At 37.3% G+C, this 17,297-nt stretch overlaps 2 long non-coding RNA genes across 6 annotated transcripts in view; one reads left to right on the top strand and one right to left on the bottom strand.

The window, feature by feature from the left end:
• The first annotated feature begins 298 nt into the window (after positions 1-298).
• LOC149045849 (uncharacterized) lies at positions 299-4,873 on the top strand. The gene is made up of 2 exons (XR_016186855.1): positions 299-1,260; positions 2,594-4,873. It is a non-coding gene; the product is annotated as an uncharacterized LOC149045849 (long non-coding RNA).
• LOC149045846 (uncharacterized) overlaps positions 3,707-17,297 on the bottom strand; it is a 60,230-nt gene continuing 46,639 nt past the window's right edge. Inside the window, exons 1-6 of one of the 5 annotated variants that reach the window (XR_016186842.1) lie at positions 14,875-15,120; positions 14,613-14,727; positions 9,610-9,664; positions 8,144-8,501; positions 6,591-6,820; positions 3,707-4,172 (exon numbers count right to left, since the gene is read on the bottom strand). This is a non-coding gene — a long non-coding RNA (uncharacterized LOC149045846). Of the gene's footprint in view, positions 4,173-6,590; positions 6,821-8,143; positions 9,388-9,609; positions 9,665-14,612; positions 14,728-14,874; positions 15,121-17,297 lie in introns of those variants that run through there. The other 4 variants (XR_016186841.1, XR_016186843.1, XR_016186844.1 and 1 more) reach the window with 4 other exon arrangements.

Here is a 17,297-nt window from a genome sequence, read left to right as displayed (position 1 = left end):
TCCGGTTCTTTGTTGTGTTCGATGCACATGGTCCTTGTGTGCATAAATATTCGCTTCTTTCACATTGCCAGGGTGGCGCCCTGAACAGAGACTTCCGCAAGGCACGAACTGAGAAACGTCGAGCTAGTAGTATGGGATATAGCGGTACGAAACCACTTTGAAAAATTGATCTTTTAAAAACGCCAACTCTCTATACTACTTTCCATTTTATGGAAGCAAAAGATAGATGTAAAAGATAGAAATAATTTTTTGGATATAAAAGATTGAAATACTCTCATTGCATCATTTTATAATATCAAAGCGTTGGAATATTGTGGGAGACTAACGATATGATCTCGCTGCATTTTTCCACTGGCTTTGATGTACTCTCTTCTTTTTCTTCTACTCTCTAGTGACTCCGATCTCACAATCAATCAACCCAAATCACCTGTCATATTTTTGTACTTCCGTCACGAACCTATCAACAAATTCAATGTAACGCTTCGGTCACGAGCGCCACTTGTGAGAATAAAATCTCCCAGGAAGGACAGATTTTCCTTTGAGTAACTACAAAATAAAGAGAAGCGTATTTTTGATTCATTGACCCACTTTATTTTTAGTCGTAGATACGCGAAGCGTAGAAACGATTATTCTTAGGAGTCAAAATATGCAAATTTGTCACTCACTCAGACGTAAACAGGTCGATATGTCAACGGCAGACCAATTGATATTGACTTTCCGAAATAATACCGGGACGCGTCTGTCGACTTTCCGAAGTAAATGCCGCGACGGTGAATTAGAATTCGTCTTTTCTTCGAGAAAGTTTCGACGTATACTCATCGCATTGAGCATGTGGTAGTAAGCTGTGTAGACGCTGAATGCGAGGAGTCTTTGACCCCTCGAGACGTTTGCTCGTCGATCCTCCTAGCTCACAGGGGGTTTATAAATAGTGAACCTTTTACGAGTGAATCTTACGAGCGAAACTTTGATCGAACTCACGAGGGAACCTATGAGCACTCGAACATAAGGTTAAACATAGACATTAGAAACATGAGTAGCATAACTGATCAGTCCATAATATCCAACCAAAACACTCTTGTGGCCAAGCCGAACGAAACACAGTCAGAAGACTGATCTGATGGTCACAGAAATCATACAGGATCGAAGAAGTAGGTCAAAGTCCAATCGTATCAGCAAAGGCGTCCGTCGTGATAGTGAACCATCAAGATTACCGTGGAAGAAAATTCTGAACTTACTGAACTACAGTGAAGCAATTAAGAGGTACGCAAGGTCTCATATTGTGCAAAGTTTACCACATTCGTCAGTGTTGAAAACGATTTTATCGCTTGAGTACCATAACTATCTTAAAACCAGAATGTTTAGAGGTAAACCAGTTGGAATCACTCGTGCATAAGGTTTAAGGTTGTATTTTGCTATTGGTCATGTTTATATTTTCAAAACAAGAACTGCAAAGCAGTTTTTCATAATGAATTTGTACTTGTTGTTCAATGTTATTCAATAAAGTGTAAGAAACGAAATCACAAGTATTTTGTTTCAAGGGCAAAGTTACTTACTTCAGGAGATATCGAGTTAAACCCGGGACCTGTTACTCAAGGAAATAATCCAAACCATCTTAATTACCTTAAACGTCCATGTATAAGCTGCATACGTAGATAAGCCGCACCCCCGATTTGGAAGCACAGAATTTGGAAAAAAATAAAAACAATACAGTTTGAAGTTTCGGTAGAGTTGTATAGCTACAAACAATCAAGGTTTCGAAACACCGATGTAGAAGTTATGGCTATCACATTTATCAAGTCTAAAGAAAGCGAAATTTCATTTGTCGTACCTTCTTTTTCATTGGAATTTACACCATCTTTAACTTAAATTGCTCTTTCGATCCGATTTTTCAAGATTATCACTTCGAAACACGCCATAAAGTTGAAATTCCTTCGGCATTGAAAAACAATAAACAAACAAGTGTAATTTTACAATCTCGATTAGCTCAACATGGCTAGAGAATATCAGATGTTCGTGGTGCAAGTGATTGTTTCTTAAGAGTTGTGTTCCATCAGCTGTATGGTAAACCTAGCTATCACATGAATGTTCGTAATGTCACAAACAATCCAGAGAGATTTATCAAAAGTAGTACAGACCATTCATGGTCAAGGTATTTAGCCAACATTTCACACCAGGGTACATGGGCTAATACACTTGTTATACAACAATGGAGCAAGTTATTCATTCACAACCTGAAGCACGTTCATACAAATTTTATGTCAGAAATCTGCTGTAGTATATGATTTAACGGCAAAAAGTTAAGTTTAAGGAATGGTGTAGGTCAAACAATAGCCAAAATGTGAATTTTAACTGTCCATCCAACATCACCCCAGCAGTTAAAGGTAATTCTGAGTAGTTTCAACTCTATCCAAGGGTTACCTGCTGGCTGCCTATGTTTACATGTAAAAGTGTATGTTTTTGTAAAGAGGAATTTTCTTATCTTCAAAACTCATTCAAATGTAATGTACCCACGATTTATTCACAGTGTCCTTTGATTTCACATTTGATCATTTCTTGTGAACACATAAAATAATGCCTTTCTTTTACCCCCTAGTGTCATCAAAATATCTGCACAAAAGACAGATCCCAATTGGTTTATAGATCCTCTTACAACAGAGGAACTTTAGGGACAAAACTATGCTTAGGAGGGTAGGTAGGGGAAGGATCTCTCACACAAGTCCACCGCATGACATGGATGGTTACGGGCAGTTCAGGTGTCAATGGGAGCAGAACAACAAGTACTTTGTATAGCTGCATGACAACTAAGCTTAATCAAATGGAATATCAGGTTACATGCATTTTTTCCTACACTCTACCAACTCAATTTGAATGATTAACCCCACTCAGGTAAATGTAGCCTGTGTGGGAAGGTTCTTAACCCTTTAACTCCTACACCAAATTTGTAATTCTCCCTACTGTCAACCATATAACTGTTATAATGTTAGTTCAGACAATTGAGTATTGGATCAACTACTTATCCCCAAATTGATATTTTTCTTCATTCTCATCACTTGTCGGGTTGATATTGTATTGAAATTGTAAGGAGAGATTCTGTCTCTGTCACTCATGGGAGTTAAAAGGTTAAGAGGGGAATAGGGGTGAATGGAAAAAAAAAACTCTATTTTCTACAGTGCCTTTTTATAGTCTGTTTGTGACTGACAAAACCCCTAACCATTCACCTGAAAACCATGTGATCCCCCAAAATAACCACCAACCCCCCTCCCTTAATGATAAAATGATAACTGGTTGCTTATTGTCAAGGTCTGCTATTTATTTCCTGTAATTTAAGTGTTCATGTCTGGTCCTAATTTAACCCTTTAACACCCAAGATCTCATTAGTGATTCTCTTTACTGTCTGCCATACAGTTCTTGTTATGTTAGTTTGGAGAATATGGTATTAGATCAAGTGATAATCCCCTAATTGATATTTTTCTTCACTCTCATCACTTGTCTGCTTGATATTGTAAGGAGAAATTCTGTCTTGGTCACTCATGGGAGTTAAATGGTTAAACACTTGATGTTATTCAAAATTGTCATCTACCAGACAATCTGTTGACAAAGTGTAAAAGGAGGAGTAACTCAATGGCCACTTTTGATAGTAAAAGTGACAAATCTCCTGAGAAAAACAGATTTCCTTTGAGTGACTACATTACAAATAGAAACATGATTTTGATTCATTAACACACTTTTATTTTCCTTTCATTTAATAGCTAAAGCAAAAACACATTTTAAAATCCCCAATACTGAAATTAAAGCATAATCATTGCTTTATGTTGCATGCAGCGTTTTCCTTGAGTAGAGTGGTTCAGTGTCTTTATTGAATGAAGATGTATCCAAATTCCTTGATATTTTTGTCTCTGTTGTCTGCACTCCACAAAGCTCTGTTTCCACATGTGTTTTCATATCTTGATCCTCCTTCACCAGATCTGATTCTGGAATCATGGGAACTGCAATCATATTGTTCATTGCCATTAAAACCCATCGCAAGAACCTGGTTACCCCATCAACCTTCATGCCATGGCATATCTTGGTGAAGGAAGTGCTTCAGTAGGTTGGAAACAGGGTCTCCAACTGATCCAATCTAGTGACTTCATTTTTGAGAGACTGAAGACCTGAAGGTAACTGAAGGTTTCCTGCAAGATAAGGAAATCTTCAACTTAGTATCCATTACATTGGTATTACTTCACTTTGTTCTATGAGTGGTCCAGCAAACTTGCACTAATCTCTCACCTGGTCAGATGCTATACTTAACCCAATCATGATTTAACCCTTAAAACCACTAAGAGCTGACTGGCATCTAATTTCTCCCCACATTATCAACCCTTGTTGATATGATTTGGTCAGAGAATGAGTATTTCAACCCCAAAATGGTGTACAAAAGAATTTTACCCTCATTAAAGTTTACTCTTTCCATCTCTCTTAACCCTTAAACTCCCATAAGTGACCAAGACAGAATTTCTCCTTGCGATATCAATACAATATCAAGCAGATAAGTGACAAAAATAAAGAAAAATATCAGTTAGAGGATTAGTAGTTGATCCAATACCAAATTCTCAAAACTAACATCACAAGAACTGTATGGTAGACAGTAAGGAGAATTACTAATGAGATCTTGGTGCAAGATCTGAACTTAAAGGTGAAATGATTGACAAGTTGACTCTGACATACAATTGAACTCGCCAAGCTGTGATTACAAGGGAATTGATTGAGATTATCTCAGGAGCTGCTGCACTGGATTAGATTGAGAACTTTTTATGAAAATGATGTCTTAAGTAATGTTTGTAACTGTTGAAATAAAGAAGCCCTTGGAGGTGTGTTTCCATCCTTGACAAAATTTGTTCTTTAATTTTACTCACGATAATGTGTATTGAGTCATCTCAACTAAGGACAACTAAGCTTATTCAAATGGAATATCAGGCTACAGCTGCATGACAACCAGGCTTATACAAATGACATATCAGGTTACAGCTGCACAACAACCAAGCTTACACAAATGACATATCAGGTTACAGCTGCAGAACAATTAAGCTTATTTAAATGGAATATCAGGCTACAAGCAGTTTTCCTACACTCTATCACTTGAGTTTGAATGATTAACCCCTATCAGGTAAATGTGGCTTGTGTGGTGAGGTTCTAAAGAAGGGAATGGGGGTGAATGGGAAAAATAGAAAAGAAAAAACACTCAATTTTTTACAGTGTCTCTATAGTCTGTTTGTGAATGAGAGATCCCCTCACTGTTCACCCGAAAACCATGTGATCCCCAAAAGAATCATCTCAGTTCCCACCTCTCTTAGCAATAAAATCATAACTGGTCACTTATTGTCATGGTCTGCCAATTATTTCCTGTAATTTGAGTATTTGTGTCTGGCCCTCAATAAAAAACTTGATGTAATTCAAACTTGTCAACTACCAGACAGTCTGTGGATAAAATGTTAACCCATTTACTCTCAAGATCTAATTGTTAATTCTCCACTCTAGCTGCCACACATTTCTTTCAGGGCGTGAAATTCACTTTGGCGACCAAACCCTGAAAGTTGGTCGCCAAATTGGCGACTAGAATGTTTCATCATAACCTTACCAAGAGATATAGAGAATTAAAAAGATTTGCAAAGATAAATCCGCGGCAAACTTCCTCGTTAAGTTTGTTTCCAAAACGTAGCACATGCATCTCGATCAATCAATAACTAGACGCCATCTTGGATTTAGATGAGCCTGAAAGTTGTATATCATACATCCTAGTGTCCACTTTGTAGCAGGTTAAAGATCTTTTCCCCAACTTAATTTTGGAGGGTCTATCTAGAACGCTGACAGCGTAAAGAAAGATTTTGTTTGTCTTTGAAAATGGCGATCAACTTTTTTTGAATTGGCTACCACTTTGAAGAATTTAGGAGCCAAGTGGCTATCAGAAAAAAAAAGTTAATTTCACGCCCTGTCTTTGTAAGTTAGTTATAAGGATTTGATGCTTGATCAAGATAACAACTTCTATCAGATTTCTATCTAATTGTTGGACAATTTATGGATATTATAGGGAGAAGTTACATGTTCATCACTTCTGGGACTCAAAGGGTTAAAGGAGAAGTAACTTAATGGCCACTTGTGAGAATAAAAGTGATAAATCTCCCAAGAAAGGCAGATTTTCCTTTGTGTAACTACAATACAAAGAGAAACCTGTCTCAATTCACTGACCCACTTTCATTTTCCCTTCATTTAACAGCAAAAGCAAAAACCCATATTTAACCCTATAACTCCCACAAGTGATTAACAAGTAACTTCTCCCTATAATATCCAGTCATTATCCAGTAAACAGTTAATGAGAATACCCAAATTTATCAGGTAGAAGTTGTTATCTTGATCTACCATCAAATCCTTATAACTAGCTTACAAAAAAATGTGTAGCAGCTAGAGGGGAGAATTGATAATTGGATCCTGGGAGTTAAAGGTTTAAAATTCCACCTGAAATTAGAGCATGATAATTACTCCATGTTGCATGCAGCTTTTTCCTGGAGCAGAGCAGTTCAGTGTCTTAAATAAAGGAAAATGTATCCAAATACCTTGATATTTTTGTCTCCATTGTCTACCCTCTACAAAGCTCTTTTTCCTCATGCATTTTCATATCCTGATCCTCCTCTGCCATATCCGATTCTGGAATAAGGGGAACTGCAAAGGATGTGCTACAGTAGGTTGGTAACACAGTCTCCTAGTGATCCAATCCTGTGACTCCATTTTTGGGACGAACTGAAGATCTGGAAGACCACGCTTTTGAATCGTAACTGAAGGTGTCCTGCAAGATAAGGAAATTTTCAACTTAGTATCCAGTGCATTGGTATCGCTTCACTTTGCTGTATGAGTGGTCCAAAAAACAGGAAGGTTATGAGAATAAAGAAAATAATCACCAACTTAAGAAGCCATTGATTGCTGAACAAATTATTCTTGTATAAATAGAATATTATGGAGAATGTACATTGTGATGTTAGGGTCAAGTCGTCCTGCTCTTTGAATAGTAGGCTTTGTTTGTGTCTTGATTTAGATTTATTATTTAGTCATTGTGATTGTTTTTTGTGATTACTTTAAATACTCAATCAAAATGTGCACCACATTTAAGAGTTACTCTCATATCAAAGTCACAAAAGGCTGAGCCATGAGCTTAAGAAAATCTCAGAGGACATCCTTGTTTATAAAATGTGCCATATAAAGTGCCACAATATCTTTACTGTATCAAGACTAGGAAAGCATTTTGACCAACTGCATTATACCTAGGATGGCTTAATGTGATCTCCTCTAAAACAAAACAAAAACTGACTCAAGAAAGGCATGTAAACCAGACAGGAGTGGGCAAAATTAGAGGGAAGACAAATTTAGTATCAAAAATGTAAAAAAAACTACACCCCCATTAAGACCAGTCATAATTTATTGCCTTAAGTTTCTTTTGAAAATTGAGATTATTGCATTATTTAACAGATTCTTTATTATAAAACAAATAGAGAAGCCTTGACAGTGCTCTGTTCTGTTGTAACGCACTTAAGAAGTGGCTTGAGAACTCTACCACTTCCTTCATGCTCTAGCAGCTTCCAACATGCTTTACAACAGAAATAGAGCACAGTCATGGCTTCTCTATTTGCTAAAGAAAGGGAGGACTATAAAAATTGACTGCTAGTGTAGGGGAAGAGATAGCAGATTTTTTGCCATAAGTAATGGAATTTAAGTAGCAAACCCCTGTGTGTGTTGGTATCGTTTTGGTTCCAATGTCATTAGTAGATATCATTGCTTTAGTATGATGAGAAAGAAAGCAAATTTCCAAGTTGTTCATTTACTTGAATCTATATATTGTCCAGTTGAAATCTACTGATCTCATTCTTGTTCCTATGAGCACTTCGAGGAAAATAACACTTGCTGTCAAAAGATAACTGCTTTGTGAGATGTACTGGTAACCACTTGTGATGGATAATTATTTTAAAAGATTTTAAAGTCGAGTTTGATGCGGACCTTATTTAGTTTTACTTGCAAAGTAGTGAAATGGAAAATAAAAAGCATAAATCAGTCATGGCTATATGATCATTAGTGTGATGGGCTTATAACAAAGGGAACACTTAATGTGCGAACCTACCTCCACCGATATCGCACAGCTCGTTCTTGTTCGTCAAACATCATACGTTAGCAATTTCAAGGAGTTCTTTTAAACAGAAAGAGTCACTCTTCAATTGTGGGGCAGCTGCAACTCAGTGTTTTCAATTACATATTCAAAGTACTCTTGGTAGATACTTTTCTCCTCTTCGTGCGTCAGGTTCTCCCTCATGGATTAGATCTCATCATCCAGGATTGGGTGAAGTAGGCCATCTACTTTCCATGAAGCTCTGGGAGAAAGAATAGTTTATCCGGTCTTCCACTGATAGTGTCGTGGCTACAGCCCCTTATTAAATGTGTGTACCAGTGTTGTTTAACTTTATCCAGGTCATCTTGAAGTACTATTGAGCGAAAGAGAACCAGAGGCATGCCATTTGATTCTCATCTCGTAGGTTAAAGATTTCCTGTTCCATAGGGCACTTAATGAAGTTAATCCACCAAACAGACCTAATTCTTCTGTAAAATGCCCACCAGCCCTAAATCCTTTGGTTTGCCAGGGTGGCTCATACTTGTGCACTTCTGCATCTTGTTGAAATGTACATTGCATAGTTACAAAAATGGCGCCTTAATTAGCAGGACAGAGCTAGTCCCAGGTTCCGATCGCTTTCAGCGACGGGTTTAGTTACCAGTACTTTGAAATTTTGATTTTGGTGTGTTTTACGCTTTGTTAAGAGGATTTCTACCTTCATCAGACCAATCTTAAAAGGCTATTTTTATCAATTTGCTACAACCAACTGACCAATAGTAATCATTCTGCTTACAGTAATAGAATTATCCGCCCTTAGTAATGCATTAATAGAAGACTTTTCATTGAAAGCGTAGTCAAGGCCACTGTGGCGATAATCACCTTCAAGCGAAAACCTAGACATCAGGTTCTTGCAATGTCGATAGAGCCTTCTCCCCAAAGGTATGCTTTTGACACTCAACCACCCTCCAGTCATGGAGTGTTAGCGTAGTGTCTGTGGTATGAAAAGGGTACAAGCATAACCACCCATCCCGTAATGCAGGCAGTCAACTAAGATGAATAAGACAAGCCCCTTCTAGCCTCATAGAAAACTGCCAGTTGGACAAGGGGTCCAATAACATACCCACCCCTAGAGCTCTCCTTACAGAGCCATTTGCAACCCACCCTTGGATAGGTTAGTGGCTGGCTGCATGCGGGGTACTAAGCTTGACGTTAAGCCCTCTGCATTTTTATCGGCAAGTACGGCTTGATGGCGGGGTATGCTCCTAACCCTAGCCATCAAGATTTTGCTGCCCCCCCCCCTCCCTTAAGCCTACTACTTTGGAATTTCAACCGCCCTCCAGCCACAGGGTGTTCACCCACTAACTGAGCTCTATCAAAGCATGAACCTGACTGTCAATCTTGCGATATATCGGGCATGTTTTTGCACTTCCTCACTCTTTGCTAATCTAATGGCCCCATACACTGGCAAAGCAAAATCTTACCATACCATTTAATTCCTCTTTGCAACATCTTCCCGCTCAAGTCTTGTGCAAGTTGCTACAAAAAAATTACATAAAAACAATCAAACTACATCAAAAATATAGCATTCAACCATTTCCCACAAAGAAAACACTCTAAGTGGTCTCTTACAAGCCATTAAACCACTCGCACAAGTATAGACACGATAATAATTATATATTGCACACAATTTTAAAAATAATGAAATTTATAATACAATCATCAAAATAATAACTATGGCCTTTATTTATTTCAGTTACCTGAAATAAATCTTTGAGTTTAGAATTTTAGTCTGTCACGTTGCTTCCAACGGAGCCAGTATAGGATTGTCATGGAATTTGATTCGATTTTCAATCGTTAAGGATTGAAGATAGAAATACACTGCTTCGATTCAGAAATAGCCCCAGAGTGAAGTGAAAGATCTGAAACTTTATGTTGGAATACCACCCATTAGCAATCTTCTTCACTCGCTTTCAGTAAAAAACTTTTTAGCTAAAGCTGAGCGTGACAAAACAAGGCTTTGATTTAATCTGAAAACGAACGTCAATTAAGCTGTAGAAGGCCAATGCATTTATGGTCGATTTTCGCTCTATCATTCTGAGCGGTGAAGGGCGGTAAGATGGACATGGCAAGCATGAAGTCTCTCTCTCTCTCATTATTTTCGTCTTTAGGAATATCAAACTAGCATACATAGCTAGGAAAATAGCTTTGATTCAACATGATGTCAAAGATACAGATATCGAATTTTTGACCGACTTCTATCGTCATTTTATTGATTAAATTCCATTGCACCCAGCATTATCTCCTATATTCAAAATATATTCAAAAATTACATCCATTCTACTTCTAAGATTAGGGAAAATAGTTGTACTTGGGACATGGGACTTCTGTCAGTTTGGCCAGATGACTTCATGATGGAGTTCAACTTGATTTGGAGTTAAAAACGCTCACAGCAACTGAACCATGTCGTTACAACTTAATGAAAATATCTCAGTTGCATTAGCAAGGTATAGCTCTTTTTGTTTCTTGATTTGACTAATCTAGTATCTAACGATTACATTGATTGAACGGCTTCATTTTGACCGGCTTCATTTTGACCGACTTTTGCACTTTATGAGTGCAATAACAAGTTCTTCATCTGATTTTGCCGAAACTTTGGATTTATATTCCATAAGCTTCTTTCTCGATGCGGTGTCTTTAGTTGCGGTCTTCATGTGGAAACATGGTGACTACCACGCGAGGTAAACGACGGCCACAGAGGAGGCATCTCGAGGAATCACATACGACTTTAACAAAACAGGTTTCATAGTGTATAATTCGGCCCCCTCGTCGACGTCGACTTGGATCTGGAAAGGTACCCACAATAGAATTAAATAGGACATGGTAAACGAGTCTAATCGGTCCGTGCCTTGAATCAATTTCTTCTCTCAGATTGCCATCTTGGAGATCAGCTACGAATGTATTGAAAACCCTCCGTAAGGATATGTATGGACGAAACAAGGAAACGTCATCAACATCTGTACGGTAGGAATGCTTGACATATATATGCTCCCATTCTACCGTAATTTGATAGAGGCTTTCTATACACTCATGACAAGGCCAAGCAAAATTCATGGCCGAAACTATTGGTACATGGGCCAGGCCCGAAGGACAAAATCTAGGTGTATGATAACCTTTGTGGATGAGTAGCTTTGATAGAGATTTTTCGATTTAAAATTTCGCAAAAATGGCGAGAGCGTGGAAACGAGGCTCAGAATAAAATCCCTTAAATACACTGTCACGATCGTTTTATAAGATCATTAGATAGTAAAAAAGAGGAAAACATTTGTATTTTTTCCTCGGAAGTAAACATTTGTAAAAATTGTAAGGAATATCATAAGCGTTTCAAGGATTGATAGGATGGGGTTTTCAATATTTCTCAGTCATCGTCGAGACTCACTGAAATCAGGGGGTACTCAGACAGTTACACGGCAGCTATGAAATTTTGTGCAGTGGTCTTTTTGGCCGTTTATCTCGCCATTGGTGCTGATGCAAGAGAAGAAAAATTGCAAACAAATAATGGGCAAGTTGTCAGATCTTGAGGACTTGATAAAACACGACTGTAACAAAGTCGAATAGAAATTTTATGCACTATTAGTATGTACGACCTTGGAAACGCAAGTTTAGATAAAGTGTTTTAGTTTAAACTTTCTGGGAAACTGAACTACTTCTTTAACACTCTTCCTTCCCGAGCAAAAATATAAACAATGCCAAGACTTCTCCCCACACTTTTTTCGTGCTCTAACCGCTTCCTGCGTGCTTTACAACAGAACAGAGCACAGTCAAGGATTCTCTATTTTTTAAATAGAGACCAGTTTTTACTCAGTGTGCTTGAAGAGGATATTTAAACACAGACAATGATGACGAACCGCGTATTATTCTAAATTTGAGAGAAGTTACTAAAACCGTAATTTAATTCTAGAATGTAACGACTGATAAGAAATCTGACCTGAACAATGAGGAATTATTCTCGTATACTATTTTTTGATTGCCGATCCGAAGGCTAAAGCGAATTCACATCTGATTATTTCTATTTCGAGTAAAGATACCTTTGGAGAGTATTACAAACCGATATTAATAAAATCACTTTTTGCAATTGTTGGCATGGTTTTGAATAAGATATGGCAGAAAACTGACCTATTTTGAAGTTTCTTAGTCAAGCAAGTAAAAGCTCTCACACAGTTTTACCGATCATTACTAGCGAGGCAAGAAGAATTTTTGTCTGAACTAGCGGACAAAGTAACACTTTCACTGTGCAAGGCAATGATTAATTAGAGCTCTTCCTCGTCGGTCTTAAAATCTAAGGGATTCTTTATTAGACAGTATTATTTGTTATAAACTAAGTATGCATGTAGTAAAGTATGCCAAAAAGGATCAAATAAAATTTTTTCGACGTGGCACCAGGATTTTCCATGTAAAGGTAAGTGCTGATGTTGGCTAGAAGTGGATGCGGAAGACAGCCTTGTGACTGTGAAAGTCACAACATTTAAGCTTGTGTTTCTCGGAAATTGTTGGTCGCCTCAGCAAGGGGCAGGGACCTTACAATCGTTTGTTCGTAATAGCGACTAAACGTTTTTTTCTTCAACATTTTTAAAAACAAATTTCAAAGAAATTTTCGAAGTCAATCAGCGCTTGATATGCACCACATAAATGTTTCCTATGCCTATAACAATTTAAACCTCTACATTTCCGCTAAAAAATTTAAACCTCTACATTATGATTTGCTGAGAGAAATCCAGTTTGCATGTAACACAATGCAGAAGAAATTAAGATAATACAAAGCAAAAATTGTTGATTTTGTGTATGAACAAAATCGGAAAATTCGTCCACTAAACACCAAATTAATTATTTGATTAGCTTCACATTTCTAAACAAAGCTTTAATACTAAGTTAGGAAGTTTGAGAGAAATACTTAATGTGAATTCTGCGAAAATTTCTGACTGCTGAGCGTGTGGTCCATTGAAGACCATGTCTGGTTAATTTGCATTTTATTTGCAGAATCTTGATTATTCAGATCAGAAGAGAAGACTTGAATGTGCTCTGTTCTGCTGTAAAACACGCAGGAAACGGCTAGAGCAGGAAAGAAGTGTAGGGAGAAACACGAGACGTAGTGCTTTACAACAGAATAGAGCACAGCCACGGATTCTCTATTTGTTTTAAAGTACTGAATCCGTTCAATTCCCCACGCATCACTTTCAATTTTCAAAACAAATTTTATTTTCAAAGCAAACAACAGTGACATAAGCATGCTCCATACTCTCATAAAGCATGCTGCAATGAGCCAATCAGAATCCATATTAGCATGGTTCAAATAATTTAATTGGTTAAACAAGACTAAAGCTGTCAAAAATGTCAAACCATTAAAGTTCACGATTTGCAAAGTTTACAAACTGAAATTATTTGGCGCAGCAGGTCGAATTTAGCACTTTTGCCTAAAGTTTTTTATTCTCTAATACAGAATTTAAAAGTGAAATATTTCTTAAATTCCGGACGAATTAAATCTCATAACAACACGCGAGTTTTTTTCACATGGCGAGTAGATAACAAACTGCTCAAGGCCGTGTTATATGTATAAGCGACAGCCGAATTCACAGGAAGATAAAGATTGCTCGGGATGACAGCGCCGTAAAACTCGGCTTCAGTGACTAATGTAGCGTTCCTCTCAACGCATCGGAAAGAATATCAGAGTAAGCTCTTAGATGTTCACCAGAAAAGCGGCTATTGTAATTTCTGAGGCTTGCTTCACTGCGATGACCGGAGATCGCTATGATGATGTAGCCGCGATGGACTTCAGCATGATCGCAGTCGCTCTGACACCGTCATGTAATAAGTATGAATTTTAACACTTATGCCAGTTTGGCTATATTTTTCCTTCTTTAATTCCTGCTTTTTTCTGTTTTGTTTTTGAACACAAAACTATATATACTATACGAGTGTGAGCTGTGTTCGATTTTTATTACCGTACCGAAGCTGGCAATGTAACTGAGAGTGAAAACCTTCAAACCTCGGACTGTCCATTTCGTTTTTTAGCTAGAGAGAAGTCCCGGAAAAGGTCGGACATAGCACAATTTGGCAGATGGCGTGACAGCTTAAGCTTAGCTCTCTATGCCTTGTACTCTAATAGAGCATGCTCTTTCAACCAATGACAGCGCGCGCATTATATCCGAACTTGACAGAAAAGAGAAGAGCTCGAGTACTTGTCTACTCTTTGTCTACTTTGAAATATTCACAAGGTTTTGTAAATTATTTTCACATATTCCTTCGGTCTTTAAAAGCTGAATTACTCTTGTTTGTGTAATTAAAACCGCACCAGCTTCACTGTTCACCAAAGAAGAAAAAACTTAGTTTTTTTCTGATATGCAGTATACTGTATATGAGAATTACCTTAAGCCTGATTTCATGTTTTCTTAATACTAATTTTTGTTGAATCGTGACTACTTTGACATACCTTAATTGAAAATCGAGATTTCATCATTTAAAGCAGTCTTCGCTCAGATCATCGTGAAACGTTAACGACAGACAAAAAAGAGGCCGCCGTTGACAACGTCATTTCTTCTGAAACCCTGTAAGAAGAAGAAAAACAAAACAAGTGAAAAGTTTTGCAAATTATTTAAATTGACCAACTTTGAGTTAAAACAGAACAGAACTTCATACTACTGATTTTACATAAACTCACTTGACGGGAGAATAGACTTTAATAAGAAACTTACAATAGAGATTCACTCCTGCTTGGACAGTTCTTTCCCCGAATTTTTATTTACCCTTTTTTAAATTTTTTCGAGTTTTGCCGGAACATGCCGAAACCCATTCAAGGGTTCAAGAGTTCATGACAGAAATTAGAATGAAGTCGTAAAACCCACTCGCTATGTGCTAATGAGTATGTCACTAATTGCAATTGAGAAGGACAATTAAGAACAGTTGTGAACATTTATTGCAAGACATCTTCACCGCCGAATTTCCCCAGTGATTCCAAATCCCGAATTTCCCCAGTGATTCCGATGTTGCAAAGGGTAATGATTTTCATCGGGTGGTGGTGACTGTAAAGTCACAAAAATCAGCGAAATATATTTTCCGTGTAATATTCTCGTGACACGCGCGAATGATTTACATTCAAATGAATAGTGCAGGAGTTAGCGGGGCGAGACCACAGAGTGGAAATTATTTAACGAAAGCATTAGATAAAATTACTTAACGAGATCATATGATGGAATAATTTAATGGAATCATTTGATGGGATCATTTTATAATATCAAAATGTTCGAATACCATAGGAGACTGGCGCTTTGATCTCATATCATTTTCCCATTGCGTGACATTCTCGGAGAACAGGGAAGTCAATGATATAATAACACAGGGGCTTTCCCGCGGAAACGAGTCATCAGATTGCTATTTTTCTTTGGTCAAGTGGTAATCTCGAGAGATCATGTAATCTTTACAAATATATATAAAAGAATTTAAAAAAAACGTTTTTGAAAACATGTCTCGATAGTTCTTCTGTCTTCTTCAGTTCTTATTAATGCAATTTAAAGTGTAAATTTAAAATGCTCATTGGACAAAAAAAACAATAGAAACAAAACAATGTATGCAATTACAAGGAAAGTTTTAAACTAACATAATAAAGTTGATGATTGAGTGTAGGTTGCTCCCATTAAATGTGAATAGCTTCTTTGATTTTAAGTTGGAGAATTGTGGAAGCGTGATCTTAAATGCTAAAACACTCATCAGAACATAGCGTGCAACTTTGTTGAGAATTTTCTTAATATCTGAAACTCTGAGAGGTCCTATCACTGACCAAATGTTTACGCACACGTGTGGATAAATGCCGAGAGGTTTCGCCGACAGAGCAGGCATTACAGCCCGCACATAAAAACCAGTGAACTACACAAGAGGGGTAGTGTCTTTCACATCAAACATATTACCTATTTTAAAAGGTGAAAAACCCAACTTAATATCTATTATTACAATAACGCTTAGCAAAGTGGCGAACCCTTTCCTTTAGTTTATTTATTAAAGAATTTTCTAACAGCAATGCAAACCTACAAACCAGTATTCATACTAAATATGAGAAGAACGTTGATGACAGTTTAATCATTCTGTGTCAAGTACAGACCAGAAAAACGCGTTTCAATATCTTATGGATAACCCTTCTCCTGAATTTTAATTAGTGACGAAAAGATATAACAGGTGTCCAAACTACTTATAAAAATTTTCACAAAGTAAAAAACAACTACCTACCACAGAAAAGTTGAAAATACAAGACGCCGCCAAAAATGACGACAACCCAATTACCAAGAAAACATTTGATGATGCTGTGACAAGCGGATTCCATTATTGTAATAACCTAGCACATAACAATAATACAGAAACGAGATTCGTTTCGAGTGGAGTTAATGTTTTGATGTCGAATAGCGCCTGTTTGAGCGTCATCAATAATGCATTAATTAATCAAGAAAGTGGTTTTATGAGATTCATTTCATGGTTACAAAGGACGAGCGCGAGGCGGGAGTCCTATCTGTTACTCACAAGTATGATTACAGACGGAACTGGACGACATGAAGTACTGTCACCAGTTAATCAAAACCATGACAAAATTTGAGAAAGAAACTAGACATCGGTTGTTCGTTTTCATAAAAAAAAAACTAGCAATTAACTCTGCGAAATGCGAAACAACAGCATGCGCTCATGATGCGTTTTGTCCTCTTAACATAGGCATGACGTGTTCACTGTCCCTTTAACTGTCCTATTACACTGTCCAATTAAAAGCATGGCGCGTACACTGTCCTATTTGTGCTCAAAGCGAGCTGGTGATAACTAATCACGGTCGAGAATCTTGTTATAGTTTTGATTAAACGTGTAATTTGTATCAGCATCTCTTGTTATTTGTGGGACGACAGCGGTGTGACACTAAATCCAATTGTGTCGGAATCGATATTTGGAGCAGGTGTTTTACTAAAGACTTACAGTAAAATAAGGAATTTCAGAAAAAAAAATCGAGCTATGCTGATTTGCTTTCACAAGTTATGAAAAAATTCTCGTCAAATTGTGATCCTTTATGAGAGGTAAATGATACGACGATCAAGATTATTTGACTCAGCTGAGGGTTCTTGATGATATCGCCATCGATGTGTGTCCT

Source organism: Pocillopora damicornis, chromosome 5, assembly GCF_964200805.1.
Source record: "Pocillopora damicornis chromosome 5, jaPocDami1.2, whole genome shotgun sequence".
NCBI classification, from domain to species: domain Eukaryota; kingdom Metazoa; phylum Cnidaria; class Anthozoa; order Scleractinia; family Pocilloporidae; genus Pocillopora; species Pocillopora damicornis.
This window is presented reverse-complemented; position numbering and strand designations above follow the sequence as displayed.